This window comes from Stegostoma tigrinum, chromosome 15 (genome assembly GCF_030684315.1).
Source record: "Stegostoma tigrinum isolate sSteTig4 chromosome 15, sSteTig4.hap1, whole genome shotgun sequence".
Taxonomy (NCBI): domain Eukaryota; kingdom Metazoa; phylum Chordata; class Chondrichthyes; order Orectolobiformes; family Stegostomatidae; genus Stegostoma; species Stegostoma tigrinum.
This window is the reverse complement of record NC_081368.1, coordinates 29,344,083-29,362,617: the sequence shown is the minus strand read 5'-3', so window position 1 is coordinate 29,362,617 and position 18,535 is coordinate 29,344,083.

Here is an 18,535-nt window from a genome sequence, read left to right as displayed (position 1 = left end):
TTTTTCTCTCATTTTATTCGAAAGAAAAACACACGCACACACAAGTGGGCAAGGAGAAACGCTGCCAAAAAAGGGCAATTAAAAAACAAAAATAAAAAGAAAGTGGCGCCAAAAAGTCTCTCGCGAAGTCGCCGACACCAATTTTTTTTGTTGTTTAGTCCTTTTTTAAAAAAGCTCTCTTTTCCCCCCCCCCAAAAAAAAGTGATTTCGACATTTTGCGCTTGTGTGTGCATGGGGCTTTATGTTCTGACTTGTAAATGGGGTTGGGAGGCAGGAGTTGGGACGGGGAGAGGTTGGAGGAGTTTAATCCGCGGGGGGGGGGGTGGAGATGGAGATGGAGATGGGCATGGGCATGGGGTGGGGTGGCAAGGAGTAGGAGGAGGAGAGGGGGTGGCAGGTTTATCTCTCCCTCTTTCCAACTAGGCCCGAATTGCGAATTTTAAAAACAAACCCGGGCCCCGGGCCCGGCCCCGGCCTCCATTTTGCTTAAATCTCTCTCCTCCAACACAGGCCTTTTAAAAAAAACACCCGAGGAGAGAAACACACCAACATTTCACCCCTGCCCCATCTCCACAACTTCCCACTTTCTAGAATATTCTGATCGCTTCGTACCCACGTTGTTAAAAAAATTATCTTCCTTACCTTTTAATTTTTTTTTCCTCTCCACAACTGTTGTATTCCGGTTTTCCCCCTCCCCTTCTCGATATTTTTAAATTAATATTCGGGCTCCGGGCAACTCCGGCTGATATCCTTCCCCACCCCCCCCCCTTGAAGCCCTCACCGGATAAAGTGCTTGCTTTTTTCTGACTTTTTTTATTTTTATTTTTTTTCCTCTCTCTGGCAAACGGCGGTTTATGTCGTTGCGCTCACTCCGACTGAAGGTGAAGCTGCCATCTGGCGGACAAAGGGCAGCCGGAGTGGGGGAGGGGGAAACGATGAAACTGCGCCCTCTATCGGGCAGAGTCGGGACTTCCGGATTCTCCCCCTCCCTCCCCGGAGAGGCAACGGCTTCTGCCGCTGACGCCACGTGTTCCCTCCTCTTCGCAACCCCGCCTCTCCCCAAACCCGCTCCGATTTGTAACCCCCCGCCCCCCCAAAAACCGGAGTTCCGCTGCTACCCCCGACCGGTCGGAGGTCGGCATTGCTTCCAAGCCGCGATCTGCCGGTTCCGCTGGGAGCAGACCCGGAAATGGCCTTCACATCTGGTCTGAAGAGTGGAAACGTCAACTCTCCACAGCTGAGTTTCTTCAACGTTTTCTCTGTTTGCTTCAGATTTCCAGCATGCGCGGTATTTTGCTTTCGTTTTCGGAAATCTTCAGCTGCAGTCGTTCACTGCAAATTGCAAAACGGGCTGCAGTGCCGTTCTGCATGGTTTTGGTATTGTGCTCGTGTTGGTTCATATGTTGCCGAGGTTCTTTCAATTGAAGTGACCCTTGGTTGTGGTTTGGTTCGTTACTGTGCAGACGTTTCATTACCCTGATGGGTTACATCATCAGTGCAGCCTCCGGTGAAGCGTTGTTGTATTTTCCCCACTTTGTTATTTAAACTGTGGGGAATGTTCAACGTGATTACCCCATTCCCGAGTTTTCTTTGCAGGGGTGTGTGTATTTACGGTGTAATTCTGGGTGTTTATTTGATGGCCTTCTTGGTGGAAAACCAGAAAGTGCCCTGGTTGTCTGTTTGGCTTGTCCTTGATCCTGACGTTGTCGCGTTAGAACTGGTGGTTCTCCTTGTCTGTGTGATGGAGACGAGTGAAAACGGCTTGTGTCTTTTTTGTTGCTAGTTGGTGTTCATGCATTCTCGCAGCCAGTCTCATTCCTGTCTGTCCAATAAAATGTTTGTTGCAGTCCTTGTATGGAATCTATGTGTTACAGTGGTGTTTGTTAGCAGTTAGCGTAGGGTTGATGTATGTTTGTGGGTTACACTGATGCGCTCAGTGGCCGAAGGAGTCGTATGGTCATTTCAGATATGTTCTTGATGTACAGTAACATGACAAGTGTGTCAGGGCGTAATGTATCTTCCTTTTCTTGTTTGACAGGTATGGTACACTTATTCCTTCTCTTTAAATACTTGGTAGAGGTATTCTTCATTTTGGCTTACTGGGTTGGGGAAAATGATGTGTATACGTTGGTGTTATTCTTCTAGTTTAGCCTAGTTTAGTTTTCAATGGCAAAAAATTCACCAGAGAAGAAGAATGTCCATTCCTGGACATGATGGGAGAATGCAGGGGCAATGGGGATTTCTGAACTAAGTGTACAGAAAGGCAACACACACAAAACAAGTCCCAAATTTCAACAGTAACCACCCCAACACTCTCAGAGTTGCATTAAAAACACTGTTCAAATGAGCCACAATACAGTGCATTAACTCAGAACGAAGCCAAAAATAAGAATACCTCTACCCAGTATTTAGAGACAACTGATACCCAAACAGCTGCGTCCAACTATGCCTACCACACAAACAACAGGAAGATATAGTATCAGAGATAATGGGAACTGCAGATGCTGGAGAATTCCAAGATAATAAAATGTGAGGCTGGCTGAACACAGCAGGCCAAGCAGCATCTCAGGAGCACAAAAGCTGACTTTTCGGGCCTAGACCCTTCATCAGAGAGGTCTCTCTGATGAAGGGTCTAGGCCCAAAACGTCAGCTTTTGTGCTCCTGAGATGCTGCTTGGCCTGCTGTGTTCATCCAGCCTCACATTTTATTATCTTGGAAGATATAGTACACCACCAACACACCTCTTACTTTACTACACGTCAAGAATGTATCTGAACTGACCACAAGACACTTATGGCCACTTGGCATTGGAGTAGCACACAAACCTACAATCAATCCTACACCAAACGGCTGACAAGATCCAAGATCCCTTACCCACAATGGACAGATCTAATGTAATAGACAAGATTCGATGCGAGGATTCTGACAAACAGTACATTGGACAGACAGAAAGTAAACGGCCACAAGAAGACATGACCAATAGTGACTTGCCTCCACACACACACACACACACACAATGACCAACTTGATTGGGGCAATGTTGGTATCCTAGGACAAGCCAAACAGAAACAAGCACAGGAATTTCTCGAGGCCTCATTTTCCAACAAGGCGGCCGTCAATAATCATGTAGAATTAGGCCCAATATATACACCACGGCAAAGAAAAAAAACAGAATGAGGTCATCAACTCCAATGGACCCCAAAGTTTAAGTGATAAGCAAGAAAACACAACAACACTTCATTAGAGGTTGCACTGATGATGTTACCCAGCAAGGATAATGAAACGTCTGCAAACTAACGAAACAGCTCAATGAGAAAACCAACCATAGCATCCACAACCTGACCTACAAATCTGCTCAAGATCCATAGAGTGACCCTTCTTCAGTTCTGTCCTTACACTTGCAGTTACTTCGAAAATTCATTGTTTGGTCAAAGAAGACTTTGATTTTTTTGACAATCACTTTGCATATTCATTACAATATTTCGGAGGAAAGATCACTCCATCCAAAACGTTAACTCTGATTTGTCCTCTGATGCTGCCAGACCTGCTAAGCTTTACCAGTGATTTCTGTTTTTGTTTCTGATTTATAGAATCCACAGTTCTTTTGGTTTGTATTTTGTTTTGTCTAGAGACAGCTTCAGTTGCAATCTTGCTGAATGTTCCATACAGTATATTAGCAAATGAACGCAGGTTTAAAAATTGTCTGCGCCACGTTCAAAAAACCAAAACGTTTCAATGTATTAAATAGTATGGAATGAAAACGGTGCGGGGAAGTCTTCTGTTGGAAATTAACAAATTGTGGTGAAATTACACTTAAATATTGTTAAATTTCCAACTTCTTCCATTGATGACAAATAGTCTGTTTTTCTGTCTCTGCAGATGCTGTCAATAACATTGGAAATTTTCTAGTATTTACTATTTATCATTAATGAGCTCCACAGGAGCATGCAAGTCATCCATATTAATGAACACAACACACAGACTTTTCCACAACACAAAATAATGTAGGTGATTTGTTTTCCCAAATATTTGTAGTGGAACACAAGTACCAATGATGATGTTTCTACGTTCAAGACCAATTTCTGTGCCTACATCATGAACTTTTATTTTAATTCAGAGAATGGGAAGCCTCCAGTTTTTCCATTTCGTAGTTGGCCCAACTCTTCCAGTGCAATTAGGGATCGGTGATAAATACAGGCCTAACTCCCAACATTAATATCCAATCAACAAAATGAGGAAAAAAACACTTTTGTTAACTTTGAACAATCCCAGCACTGATCCTGTTGAACACTATTTCCAATCTTCCACCACTCTGAATAATTATCGGCTTTGTGTGATGAACTATTCAATTCTGAAACTTGTTCTGAGATTAATTTCTGGGTGATGCTTTGAAGGCCTTTTGTTAATCTAGGTATATGACACATATTGCATTAGCCTTGCTTACTTGCGCAGTTACTTAAAAAAAAAATTCATTGTTTGATCAAGGAAGACATTTTGTTTCTTAGAAACCATATTGTATATTCATTACAATATTTCTTAGTTTCTACATTTTAAAAAAAAAAGTTCTCAAGTTGAGATTTCATGTTTTTTTTCAAATACTGACATTAAATTCAGTTTCCTACCCATGTTCTGTTCTAATATATGGTTCTAATATTTAATTTTCCTATGCTGCGAACAGTTATGTCCTGAAGGGATGATCATTTAATAGGCCAAATGACCTTATATCTTTCTAACTTTTCATACATGACAATTAAAACAGCTTCATCCTGTGCAGTTAAACATCTTGTTTGAAATAAAATGTCTGTATGGATGCTAGTATTGAAGTTTCAAACATAGACGTGCCAGCCTGAAAGAAAATCCCATTGCTGTCACATGACACCCTGCCCTTTATGTGCATTAGTTCAAATATGTAATTAACGGTCGCTTTTTGAACCACAGCATTAAAATATGCAATCGCTCATCATAAGTCTGTCATCTTCTTTTTGGATCCCAGTACAGTTTCTCCAGGATTCTTCGCCCCTCTTGCCAAATACAGTTAAGATTTGTTGAGTTCAGAAACGATGCTGCCTGATTGCCTTGGAATGACTGCATGAGCAAACTGATGAAAAACTTGGATTGTACAGATTAGTTTGAATGGGATAACTTCTGTAGTTAAATAATGGAAAATTTAGTGAGTACAAAAACTTGTCATTTTACGTTTTCAGTTGTATTTTCTCCAGTACATTCACAAAGAAACAAGCAAGAAAATGTAGGTTATATCTGGGAAAATATTGTGTTCACCTTCTGTGGTGCAACCTAGTAGTGCTCAGCAGTTTATATCTTGCTCAGTTGATAAAATTGATGATCAAGTGAGGGGGGGGGGGGGGGGGGGGGGGGGAAACCAAAAAAAAAACTGACATCATGGTAGGTTGAATAAAATCTTTCGTGTTAACTTACTGGCCTCAGCTGGTGATAGCAGGGATCCTATAATCGGTCTCCATCCTGGACTGGGGAAAACGTCATTCACATTACATGCACTTCAGTGAATTATCAAAAGCTGTTTGTGTCTATAGGACCATATTCTAGCTGCCAGCAACTCCAAGAGGATTAGGAGATAAACTTGACACAGCACATTTTCCATTGGGGAATTGACAAAGATCTTTATTGTTACAAATCTTCCTTAACACTGTTAGCATGGACTTAAAGAATCACAAATTGTAATAGAACTGTGGTAACTTAAATCATTACCTCACGAGATACACCAAACACAGGGGAGCAAGGTATAGCTACTTGGTTGCAAATACATTCCATTCTCCCAGTAGAGTGGCAAAAATGGATTTAAGCATTAAAGTTATTGTGACAAGATAGGTGGAAGAATAACACTTAATTCATTTAATTTCTCCAGTTCCTAGAAAATTAACAATATTATTTTCTCAAAAACTCTAAAAAAAAACCTTTGAAATAATTATAACCAAGAAGGGTGGCATAGTAGGTCACTGGTCAGTATGGCTGTCTCACAGCACCAGGGACCTGGTTTTGATCCACCCTCAGGCAACCGTGTGTGTGGAATTTGTACATTCTCCCCGGCTGTGTAGATGAGGTGTATTAGTCATAGGGATAGATCTCAGTGGACTAGTTTTCCGAGGGTTGGTGTAGATTCAATGGTCTGCTTCGACCATTTAGGGATTCTATGAAATGGAGATGCAAATTTTTCTTACTTAAGTTGCTAATCAAGAATAAAAAGGTATATTTAAGATAGTGGGGCAATTAATTAGAGAGACTGGGGAAGTTGGGAAAAGGTTAATTTATATGTTGAAATTGGCAATGGCAAACCATAGCAGCAATGTTAATTTATTCACAAGCTTACATTAGGAAATTCATATGCCACACACACTGAAAACCCGCTAACATTTAATTTTACAATATTTCTTCCAGACACATTCACTCGTGGGTGAAGCTTCATAAAGCACCTTACAGAACCTTTCAAAAGTAACCATTCATAATACATGAATGTAGTGAGTGACTAATGACAGGCTATTCAATATGTAGACCATTGCAACAGAGCAGAATGTGGTTCTCACCAGATGTGAGCAAACACAGATCCACTTGCTCTCAGATGCAAACTGTATGTGTGTGACTTAGTCACTCATCTGGTGATTTAGTTTTCCACTCAGCCAATTGTACAATTCCAGAGTTGATGATGAATAATTTTATGATGAATGATTTTATTGTCATGTATTTTACTGTATTTTTCACTGAAAACATGAAAATGTTTCTACTGTCACCATGATCCACAGCCATATTGAATAGGTTACTAGTAATAAAAAATTCAAAAGAAATAGCTTGAACAGACTCCAAACCCTTCCTCGACCTGTGCCAGACCCAACCGAACCTATCTTTTGGTGCTTAGCCTATTTCACTAACATCACCTCTGCCACTGCTGCAGCCCAAGCTCATCGCTTTGCTAGCCTCCCCCTTAACACTGCAGCTGAAGTCCCACTCCGGGCTTAACAGCTGCCTCACCACCATCGGCTGAGGTCTCAGTCCAGGCTCACCAGCCGCTGCCAAACTGCCAACTCTGATGAAGACACTTGTTTGTCGATGCTATCGTTGCCAATGCTGCCATGACCAAGCTCTCCTCAGAAGATAAATAGAACCAAAAGCTAAAAAGAAAACAAGAGACAAGTGGGCAAGCCCTGGGCACGGAAGCACGGACGCAGCCTATTCTACCACCACCATCTTAAACTGCCTTCCTTATGAAACCAGTATCAGTCATGTAAGTCAGTACATAGAAAATATGCCTAGGGCTACTAAATACAGCATTCTTTAGCTCTGAGTCTTCCATTTTATAAAACGTGAGAAGTTACAGCCAGACTTATTCTCAGAATCTCTATCGAGCAAATACAAAAGGAGGATAAGATTTTTTTCCTGGAACCTGATCATTGTCAGCAGGCACTCACTGAAAAATCCCAAATTTGTTCATGTCAGATGGCATTGGATTTCATTACACTGAACACATTCTTGGGTGAGCAGATACTCTTGATGCCAATACATCATGATTAATGATGTCCCTAAAACTTCATGGAGGTTAAATCCACAGGAATTTCTTCATTTAAAAAGAGAAGCAAAGAAATTGTCTGCATGCAGGAATGGCTGTCTGCAGAAGGAGAATGAAAGCATTGCCTTCATTTTCTTCAAGATTGATGTGCATGAATCTGTGAAATAACAAAGTGTAGAGGTGGATGAACACAGCAGGCCAAGCAGCAGAGGAGCAGGAAAGCTTACATTTCGTGCCTAGACCCTTTCTTCAGAAATGGCGGAGAGGAAGGGGGTTCTGAAATAAATAGGGAGAGGGGGAAGCGGATAGAAGATTGATAAAAGGAGAAGATAGGTGGAGAGGAGCCAGACAGACAGGTCAGAGAGGTGGGGATGGAGCCAGTAAAGGTTAGGAGGTAGGGAGGGGATAGTTCAGTCTAGGGAGGACAGACAGGTCAAAAATGGAGAGGATGAGGCTGGTAGGTCGGGAGATGGGGGTGGGCTGGAGGTGGGAATAGATGGGAGGAAGGATGGGTTAGGGAAGCAGGGACCAGCTGGGCGAGTTTTGGGATGCGGCAGGGGAGGGAAGATTTTGAAGCTTATGGGAGGTCCACATCGATACCATTGGGCTGCAGGGTTCACAAGCGGACTATGAGGTGCCGTTCCTGCAACCTTCAGGTGGCATTGTTGTGGCACTGCAGGAGACCCAGGATGGATATGTCATCTAAGGAATGGAAGGGGAGTTGAGTCTCGTGACTGGGAGGTGCAGTTGTTTAGAGGAAACTGAACCTAGGTGTTCCGCAAAGCGGTCTCCAAGCCCCCACTTGGACTCCCCAACTTAGCGGAGGCCACAACAGGAACAGCGGATGCAGTATACCACAATAGCAGATGTGCAGGTGAACATCTGCTTGATGTGGAAAGTCTTCTTGGGGGCCTGGGATGGGGATGAGGGGGCAGGTGTAGCACTTGCTGTCATTGCAGGGGAAAATGTCGGGTGTGGAGGAGCTGGAGGGAGGGGTGTGGAGTGGACAAGGGAGTCCCAGAGAGAGTGGTCACTCCTGAAAGCGGATAAAGGGTGGGGAGGGAAAAATGTCTTGTTTTTGGTGGTGGGGTCAGATTGTAGATGGCGGAAGTGTCGGAGGATGATGTGTTGGATCCGGGAGGTGGGTGGGATGGTATATGAGGACAAGGCAGATTCTGTTTTGGTTGTTATTGCAGGGAGGGGGTGGAACGGATGAGTTGCGGGAAATGTGGGAGACACTGTCGTGGGCATTCTCGACCACTTGGTGGCGGGGGGGGGGGGGGGTGGAGGAGTTGCGGTCCTTGAAAAATGAGGACATCTCAGATGTTCTGGAGTGGAACACCTCATCACCTCATCCTGAAAGCAGATGCAGCAGAAGCAAAGGAATTGGGAATGGCAACTTTTGCAGGAAGGTGGGTGGGAAGAGGTGTATTCTAGGTAGCTGTGGGAGTCGGTGGGCTTGAAGCGGATATCGGTTTCCAGGTGTTTGCCAGCAACGTAAACAGAGATGGTCCAGGTGACATGAATCAATGAATCCGAGATATCATTGAAAATAATCTTGGATCTTCACACAAGTCAGAACAATCAGACACACAAGGATAGATACATTCAGAAAAATAGTAGTCTTCATGTAATTCTTAACTTCTTGTCTAAGTATAAACATAAAATCATCAAAACAGAAAAAAAAAATCTAGGCTAACCCAGTGATTTAGTGAATTGATCCAGTGAAAAACTGAGCTGGGGAAGTCCAAAGTTCAGTTCTCACAAATGTAGAAGGAGTTCATCCTTAGTAGGTTAAACTCAATCTGAAGATGGCCACAGTACCCCTGGTGAAAAACAAAGTCGGAGGAAGTATCAAATTTTCTTCTGTTCACTATATCCTGTAAATTACTGCTGGACGGAGGATGGGGACGTGACTGGCCTCGATCATGATCCTGACAGATAAAAATAGCTGAGTAACACCCACTGCTAAACCTCACACAAAAATAGCACCATTTGCTCATTTTTATCAGACAGTGACCCACCATAAGTGTATTGTGAACAATCAATGCTTTGATGAACAAATTGAAGGTTAAACCTGCCCACACAAAAATTGCACAGCTATTGGTGTTTTACATTAAAATCTAATTTTCATAATTCTTATGAAAGTCAATTATGAAATTTGTTGTTTTGATGTTAGTTGCTTTCAAAAATACAAATTTGAAAGAATGACAACAGTTCTACATCACAGCAAATAATCACTCTTGGTCAGTAATAGGTTAACTAAGAGCTGCCTATGTTTTCTCAGTGTCAGAAAGCTCATGCACTTAACAGTTTTGATGGTTGCTTGTTAGCAGTGGAACTACACACAGTTGGCTGTGTTAGAAATTATTGACACAGGGAGCATATGACAAGACAGGGATCAATGCTGTGGAATGCATCGGAGATCAGGGTTAATGGCCGAGACTTCTTATACACAATAGATTTTGAATGGAAAAATCAAGTGGAAGGACGTTGACAAATAGACCTGATTTTTTGACCGTTTAAGAACGCGAGTACAGAAGCAGAAGTAACTCGTAAACCAACAGAAGTCGTCATTAGTTAGGCCACATTTAGAATAATCGGTTGTGTTTAATTTTGAATGCAAACTTAGCAAGTATGGGAAAATAACTGGTATACAACAGAGTTCAGAATATATTCAGTAAAACAACATTAGAGAAGAGTGGTTTTAAATTATGAGAAATAAAACTAGAAATGCTCAGGTTAAATTCTACACATTACAAGTGAAAGGAGGCCTAGGAGGTATTCAAAAGCCGAAGTGTTTTGATCATGTAAATAGAGAAAAATCTGTTTTCACTAATTGGCAAATCAGTAAGAGATTTAAAGGCTAAATTAGAAAAGTCCCCAAAAAAAGGAATTCTCAATATTATTCTCCTCCTGAAACAATGGAAGAAACCATATGCCTTGCACGAAGAAATTATATGAAGTCAACAGCTTTTTTTTAAAAAAATTGCAAAGTACAAACGGCTAAAAAGCATTTAAGTGTTTGTAAAATTCTCTGATAAAAATAATTAAATATGACAAATGCATGCAAACCTTCAAATATTATATGGAAACAATTTTAAACAGGTTATTTCAATGTTGCATAAAAACAAAACTAGCACCAGGTGTTCGTTACGTCACCAATTGTGTTGCGGTTGAAGTGATGCTAATGGACGTTTCTGCTTCATTGCAATTTCAGCAACTTAACATTTTGTGTAACTTGAACTCCTGGGTCTGTGCATGTTTACTAAAGCTGTTCAATGTCCCAAGTGGCATTTCTGCATGTTTTGACATGCAAGCGCACACAGACTGTCAACAAGTGATGAGTAACTTGATGTTGCCAAAGTCACAAGAAATCAGTGAGAAAAGATAACAGGATTAACAGAGTGGGGAAAAAGCTCAATTCATTGTTTTCACTATGGAAGAGAACAAAGTAGTGTCTCAAAGACTCAAGTCAAATTAATTAGGTTCAGGGTCTGCATATAATCCAGCTGCACCTTGTCACCACACACAATGATACAGTAGTAAATAGAAATTTATATTCATCTTGGGACTGGTATTATAATTAAACAAAAAGAATCAAACAAACAGCAAAAAGCCAAAAAAAAGACATTGCCCTTATGAACATCCGATCCAAATGTTCAAAATCCTTTATCATTCCTTGATTTTATTGCTCTGTATTTCACTTCAAAATTGCAAATCTCACGGAGATACTTACAACAATGTAATGCTTAAATTGTTCAATTAAAGCCATCCCCTTCAAGATAATTGCTACCCTGATCAGAGAATTTCTTGCCACATATTGTACAAACTCATGATTGGGCTTCAGGCCACCAGTTTTGGTAAAGGAAAGTGCCCAGTCTACATCAAACTACCCTGTCATGGCAAAGGTCATTCAAAAATTTTGGGCAAGATTGGAAATAGGCTGTGTCATGCTACAACTATGCAGTAGAAATGAGAGTGGTGTTAGCCGCTGATGATACTGCCAAACAAAAAAAAACTCTGCCTGTTGTACAAGTGATCAATGTGTCTGAATTTCCACGCTGGTGCGATAAAAAGCATTCGGCCATACAACCCCGAAACTAGCAGGTCATATCAAACTCCACGTCCCTTTCAAGATACTGACCAAAGCCAATCAGTCTTTGCTTGCAAAACTCTAAATGCAGCATTCATCATTATATTTGGTTCCGTTATCAGACAGCATTTGCTGAATACTTGAGCCTATTACCTAGTGCATACATAACAATTTAAGATTGTTACATATACTGCAAGCTACATATTAATACATGGGGCTTGATTTTTTTTGCAGACAGAAAGACCATGTAAAAAGCAAACAAACAGTCTGATTTCATAGAATAAGATAGTCAATTATCTGATTCATTCCTCAGGGCAATGACAAGTATCATATCAATCTACCTGGTTTAAATTTAAATAGAGATCCATAGTTAATTGTCAGTTATTGTGCAGCTGTTGCATTCTCCAGGACAACATCTCAACCAACCATAGTCCACTTACCAATGAATCAATATGCTCTACTCAAACAAGATTGGTATTCTGGTGAGTGTTCTTGTGAATTGTCCTGATGATTGCAAAAAGGGGAAGCTTTGAAATAAACATCTTTTTTATAGAAATATCCAAGTTCTTACTTTCAAGCAAATATTCACATGGTTAATATTGGGCTGGGGATATGCATTTTAGAATAAAAGGGATTGTAAAGACTGTATTTTCTTTTAAATTTGTGTGTTTGATTGTGGATTGAAATAGGAGAAGAGCTGTTTTTTTTAAACTAGCCAAAAGATTATTTAAGGGATTGCTCCACTTTGAAAAACTAAGCAACCAACATTTACTCTAAAGATAATGGGAACTGCAGATGCTGGAAAATCCAAAAAGATAACAAATTGTGAAGCTGGATGAACACAGCAGGCCAAGCAGCATCTCAGGAGCACAAAAGCTGACGTTTCAGGCCTAGACCCTCTCTGATGAAGGGTCTCGGCCCGAAACGTCAGCGTTTGTGCTCCCGAGATGCTGCTTGGCCTGCTGTGTTCATCCAGCTTCACACTGTTATCTAACATTTACTCTAAATGCTGTTTACACTTTTCACGTTCAAGCAATGGGGGCAAGTTACTGCACATGGACTGACACCAAGGGGACGTGTGTGAAGTGAGATTTGACCAATAAGAGTAGCTTGAGAATCGGTCAATGAAGTGGTAACCTGTTATCGATGAAAAAAAGCTTTCTACTGCCAACAAGTACCAGCTTTGCCCCCAGGTAGCTGAACAGCTTCTGCATGTGAACAATACAGCAATAAGCTTCAGATCTTTGAAAGGGGAGGTGGTGTCCTTTTGTCTACAGTAAGAATACACAAAACCTGAAGAAAACTGGATTATTTCACACCCCTCCCCCAAAGAGTTGTTAAAATGTTGCTTTCAACCAATAAATCAGACACTTTATAAATTGTGAAATGGTCGTTCTGCATCTCCTGCAAGCAGTTTAAGTCCCTGAAGATGAATTGCACAACAGCAAGTCATGACAAGTACAGGATCATTTCACTGAGTCCAATGGACAGGGGCCATTGAACTGCCTTCCTTGTTATTCCCTCCACCCACACAAACATCAATGTTTGAGTCCATCTGTTTATGGCTGAGAGTGAATAAGGGAAGAATATAAGATGGTTAAAAAGTTAACTAGCAAAGTATAATCAACAGTTTACTGTTGTTTACTTGTAGTTAGAGCCTATTCATTTGTAATAGATAGTAATTCTTGTTCGATACAAGCACCTGATCTGTACTTTGTCACAGAGATAGCAGGAACTGCAGAATCTGAGATACCAAGGTGTAGAGTTGGATGAACACAGCAGGCCAAGCAGCAGAGGAGCATGGAGGGCTGACATTTCAAATAAGTACCCAAGAGGGACTTTGTCAAGTCGGGTATGAACATACAAGGTAAATTGGTAAAGTTTGCACACTTGGAAAACATCTTGTAACTTTTCAGAAAACTAATAATATTATTAGGGATTGATATCCAACACGTTACCCCGTAATGCATGACAGAATATAATCAAATAAGCGTGATGGTTAGGAAGATAGAAACTGATTAGAACCAAGTTATAAATATTCCACGGCAACATTTTTTTGGTGTCAACGTCAGGGCTTGATACTTTTAATTTGTCAATGCCTGTACTTCCAATTGCTTTTTTTGATGTTTTGCTTGTTTCTTGTGTTAATTTTCAAATTGGCTGCTAATTGTGCCCTTTGATCCCTGGTCAGCATCTTTCTGCTGGAACTTCTTGTATTGTGCCATGACCAATTCAGTTTCAGTTTTTGTTTTGCCATGTTAGAGCTATGCACTACACTTTTATTCACTCTTCCTTCCCACCATCACTATCATCTTTTCCTGTCATTTTCTGTACCAGGATTGTTTGATGCTAATGCTGACTCATTACCATCACATTCCCTCTGGGTTTTTAACATCTTATTCTCTATGTGTATCGCAAAATCCCTTGCATTTCACTGTTCTTTTTTCTTAATTTGTAGACTTCATTTTGTGATTTTTGATGGCTGCTTCTGCACAGCACTGTGCACAGTCAAATACATGCTACATATTTTTCTTCCACTGATGACTTATTTGCTGAGCAGTAACTTAGAAATGAACATGATCTGCAGTCAAATCTTCAAACTTTAGAAGAAAACAGCATCTTTCATGATGATTTATTTTAGTGTGTGTGTCACATAAAAAAATTTAAAGTTCCTGCATGGTTTTGGAGAAAATACAACCACTGATACTTCCAGCATGAGGGCCTCCTTGAACATGGTATCAGCAACGTCAAGTTCATCTCTTAACACATTTGTCTAGTCCCTTGCTGTTCACTAGTTATAGCTGCAAACATCATTGTTAATTTCACCAGGAGTCCTGTTTATAGATGAAACAGTTATTTATTGATTCTGAAACAATTTAATAAGATGATTAAATCAGCAATCCAAAAGGTGCAATATCACAACAGAAAGAGAGAGTAGATGACTGAGAAAGTTGACTCTTCAATAACTTCTGAGCACCCATATTAAAACTGGTCTGTTGGGCATCTTCCCAGTCAAACAAAAAACCATAACAATACTACCGATTCATACCTCACAGTCAATGTTGCAAACTCCACCATCTTATTCTTGGCAGCAGCCTGTCTCAGACAGGACCAGAAAAACCAACTGGAAATTTCAGAAGTGCAGTGTTATACAGTCAGGAGTTGGGGGATTAGGGGGAGGTAGCCCTGCGAATGCCAAACATTAGCTCCAGATTCTGTGAAGTCCCATAACATCTTAAAAGCATAGCAAGAAAACATCTTGCTATTATCAGCTAAATCACCCTCAGCTTGATTAACACAAAAAGAAAATCACAATAGGAATAGACCATTTGTTTCCTTGAATCTGCACTGCCAGTTAATATACAGGCATTACTGATCTACCCCCAAACTCTACTTTCTAGTCCAGACCCCATATTCTGCCATTTCCTAAGAACTCTGAAATCTAATTTAATCCTGTGCATGCTGATTGATGGAGAATTCACAGTTCTGAGGTAGACAATTGCAAACTTTCACAACCTTTTGGGTAAAGAAATTTCTCATCTCAATCATAAACAATTGACATTTATCCTGAAGTTATTTCTATATTTGCTAGACAAGGGAATGTCTTTTACTGTCTAACCTGCCAAGCTCTCCAGATACTTGTGAGTTTACAGTGTGATCATGTCTCATTCTTCTAAATTCAGACACTATCATTCAAATTTATCTTGTCATTGGAGGATGGGGTCATCCTATGAACCAACAATGCGAAGGTTAAATGAGATGCCAAAGGCACATACATTCTTTTCATTAATGGAGGCCAAAAGTATATACAGTACTCCAGCTATGATCAGAGCAAAATCCCTGTACAATTGTAGCAAGGCATTCATTTTCTTCCACTAGAATTTCACTTTTTGGAATTGTCCACTGTACTTGGATTCTAACTAGCTTTGTTCCTTGCAAAAATAAATTCTTCTGTTTAGATATATTACATCACATCAGAGGCAGGTGAGACCTGAACCCAGACAGACATTGTCGCCCAGAGATAATTATATTACCACCATGCCACAAGACCCCTTTGTATTCTTTGGATGAAATCACCCAAGCCTCTCTGAATATTAAACCACAATATTCAGTCCTAAGAATGGTGCTCCGATAATACCATCATGTCTCTCCATGAAGCACCATTTTTCTTGCCTGCAAATCTGCCAATATTTCATTGTAGCATCTGTGTCTTCCTCACAACTGACATTCACATCTAAACTTGGTACTGGCAGCAAATATGTTACTCTTGGCTTGTTTGTGGAGGGCATTAATATTGACTGCAAATAGCTAGAGCCCTGGCATAGATCCTTTTGGCAATAAAAGTTATAGCTTGCCAGCAGAAAACACACTCTCTCTCCTGTCTCATTGTGTTTAGCAATCCTCTGTCCATGCAAGCCTGTAACCCCATACCTGAAGAGCCCTTATCCTCTGGATCAAAATGTTGTATTGCACCTAGGTTAATGCTCTGCAAAGAATTCCAGACTCACTACATTGTCAAGAACAAATTATTCCTCAGCTTGGTCTTAAATGTGTCACCCTTACTTTTGGTATTACAGTCAGCTGGTTCTCCAAGTGTTACAACTTGTCTGCATCTACCCGGTCAAGCCCCTCAAAAGCTTTGTTTCAATGAGGTTCACTTCTTATTTCTTCTAAACTCAACTTCTGGACTAACCTACTCAACTTCTCAGTGTCAGGATCAACCTAGTGAACTTCCCTGGACTGCCTCCAATGTCCACATATTAGATCAGTGGACCAAACCGTTCACAGTATTCTAGATTTGGTCTAAATCAGTGTCTTGTATAGTTTCAGCAAGATGCATCGATTTTTATGCACCATTGCGTTTGAAATCATGGCCAACATTCCATTTGTCTTCCTCTTTTTTCCTTGAATTGTGTCCTCTAATTTTAGCCACCCTCAAAGGAAAATGCTTCACAGTGCACACACTATCCAAGTCCTCTGAAAATTTTAGAGTTTCAAAGAGATCACCTCATGTTTCTGAACTGCAATGGCAACAGGTCTAACCTCTTGAACCAACATCACAAGAAAGAATCAGATGAACTTGCTCTGAACTACTTCAAAAAGCAATTATTTCCTTTTGAAATGAACGTACAAAACTCCAGATATGGTCTTACCGATAAAACTCGGCACAGCTGCAGTAAAAACATCTCTACTTCTGTCTTCGATTCCCATTGCAACAAATGTTCTACTTAGAGATAGTAAGAACTGCCAATGCTGGAGTCAGATAACAGAATGTGGAGCTGGAAGAATACAGCAGGCTAGGCAGCATCTGACAAGGAGGAACTTTGACATTTTGGGCTGTGACCCTTCTTCAGAAATAGGGGAAGGGGAAGGGAGTTCAGAAATAAAAATAGAGAGAAGGGGGTGGGGCTGGGCAATGTGGAACAGTGATGGTGAGTGCAGGTAGGCAGTGAAGGGGAGGGGGAAGAGATTGGTCAGTGAGGTGGGAGGAGCAGATAGGTGGGAAAGAAGACGGACAGGTCAAGGAGGGAGGGGGATGAGAGGGAGGGCTGGTCGTGGGATGAACCGGGGGCGGGGGGGGGGGTGGGGAGATTTAGAAACTGTTAAGGGTCCACGTTGAGACCATTGGTTAGTAGGCTCCCAAGGCAGAACTCCCTCTCCCGCTGCCGCGTGAGAAGTCCATCCTGGGCCTCCTCCAGTGTCACAACTACACCAACCAGAAACTGGAACAGCATCTCGTTCCACCTTAGGAGCTTACAACCCCATGGTCTCGATGTCGACTCTTACCAGCTTCAAAATCTCCCCATCCCTGGCCTCATCCATTGACCAAACCTCCTCCTCATCCACCGCCAGCTCGGCCTGTCCATCATCTTTCCCACCTACCTACTCCTCCCACCTCATGGACAAATCCCCACCACTGCCTATGTGCACTCACCTATCGCTATCTGACCTACCTTCCCCATCCCACGCCTCCTGTTTCAGACCTCCCTTCACCCTCCCCCATTTCTGAAGAGTCCCGATTTGAAACATCAGCTTTCCTGCTCCTCTGCTGCTGCTGCCTGGCCTGCTATGTTCCTTCAGCTCCAAACGTTCTATTTGCTTTTGTCACAGTTATCATCTGATTCATAATACAGTCAGATCTCCCTGTACCACCTGAAAGTTAATTGAACACCATACACTTTAGTTCTTAGGAAAAAAAGTTTAAATTTTTCTACATGATACTCCATCAAACATTTCTTTGTTTAGTCATGTCCACATCCTTTTGCAGATCCTCTTTCTTTACTAGAATCTCTGGATTAATAGTGTAGTGATAATAATACTCAGCTATTGGCTCCCCTTGGGGATAGCAAAGAGATTATTGCGATAGAGAGATAACAAAGTGTGGAGTTGGATGAAGACATCAGGCCAAGCAGCATCCTAGGAGCACAAAAGCTGACGTTTCAGGCCTAGACCCTTCAGCAGAAAAGGGGGATGTGGGAAGGGTTCTGAAATAAATAGGGAGAGGCGGATCAGCCATAATCACATCAGGATGGGGGAACCACAGCCAAACCACTTGCTGGTACAGTGACAACACTTCCTCAGCTGAGGTAGTGGGAGTGGGAGAGGGAGTTCTGCCTTGGGAGCCTACTAACCAATGGTCTCAACGTGGACCCTTAACAGTTTCTAAATCTCCCCCCCCCCCCCCCCCCCCCCCCGCCCCCGGTTCATCCCACGACCAGCCCTCCCTCTCATCCCCCTCCCTCCTTGACCTGTCCGTCTTCTTTCCCACCTATCTGCTCCTCCCACCTCACTGACCAATCTCTTCCCCCTCCCCTTCACTGCCTACCTCAGCTTCCTCCTGAGATGCTGCTTGGCCTGCTGTGTTCATCCAGCCTCACATTTTATTATCTTGGAATCTCCAG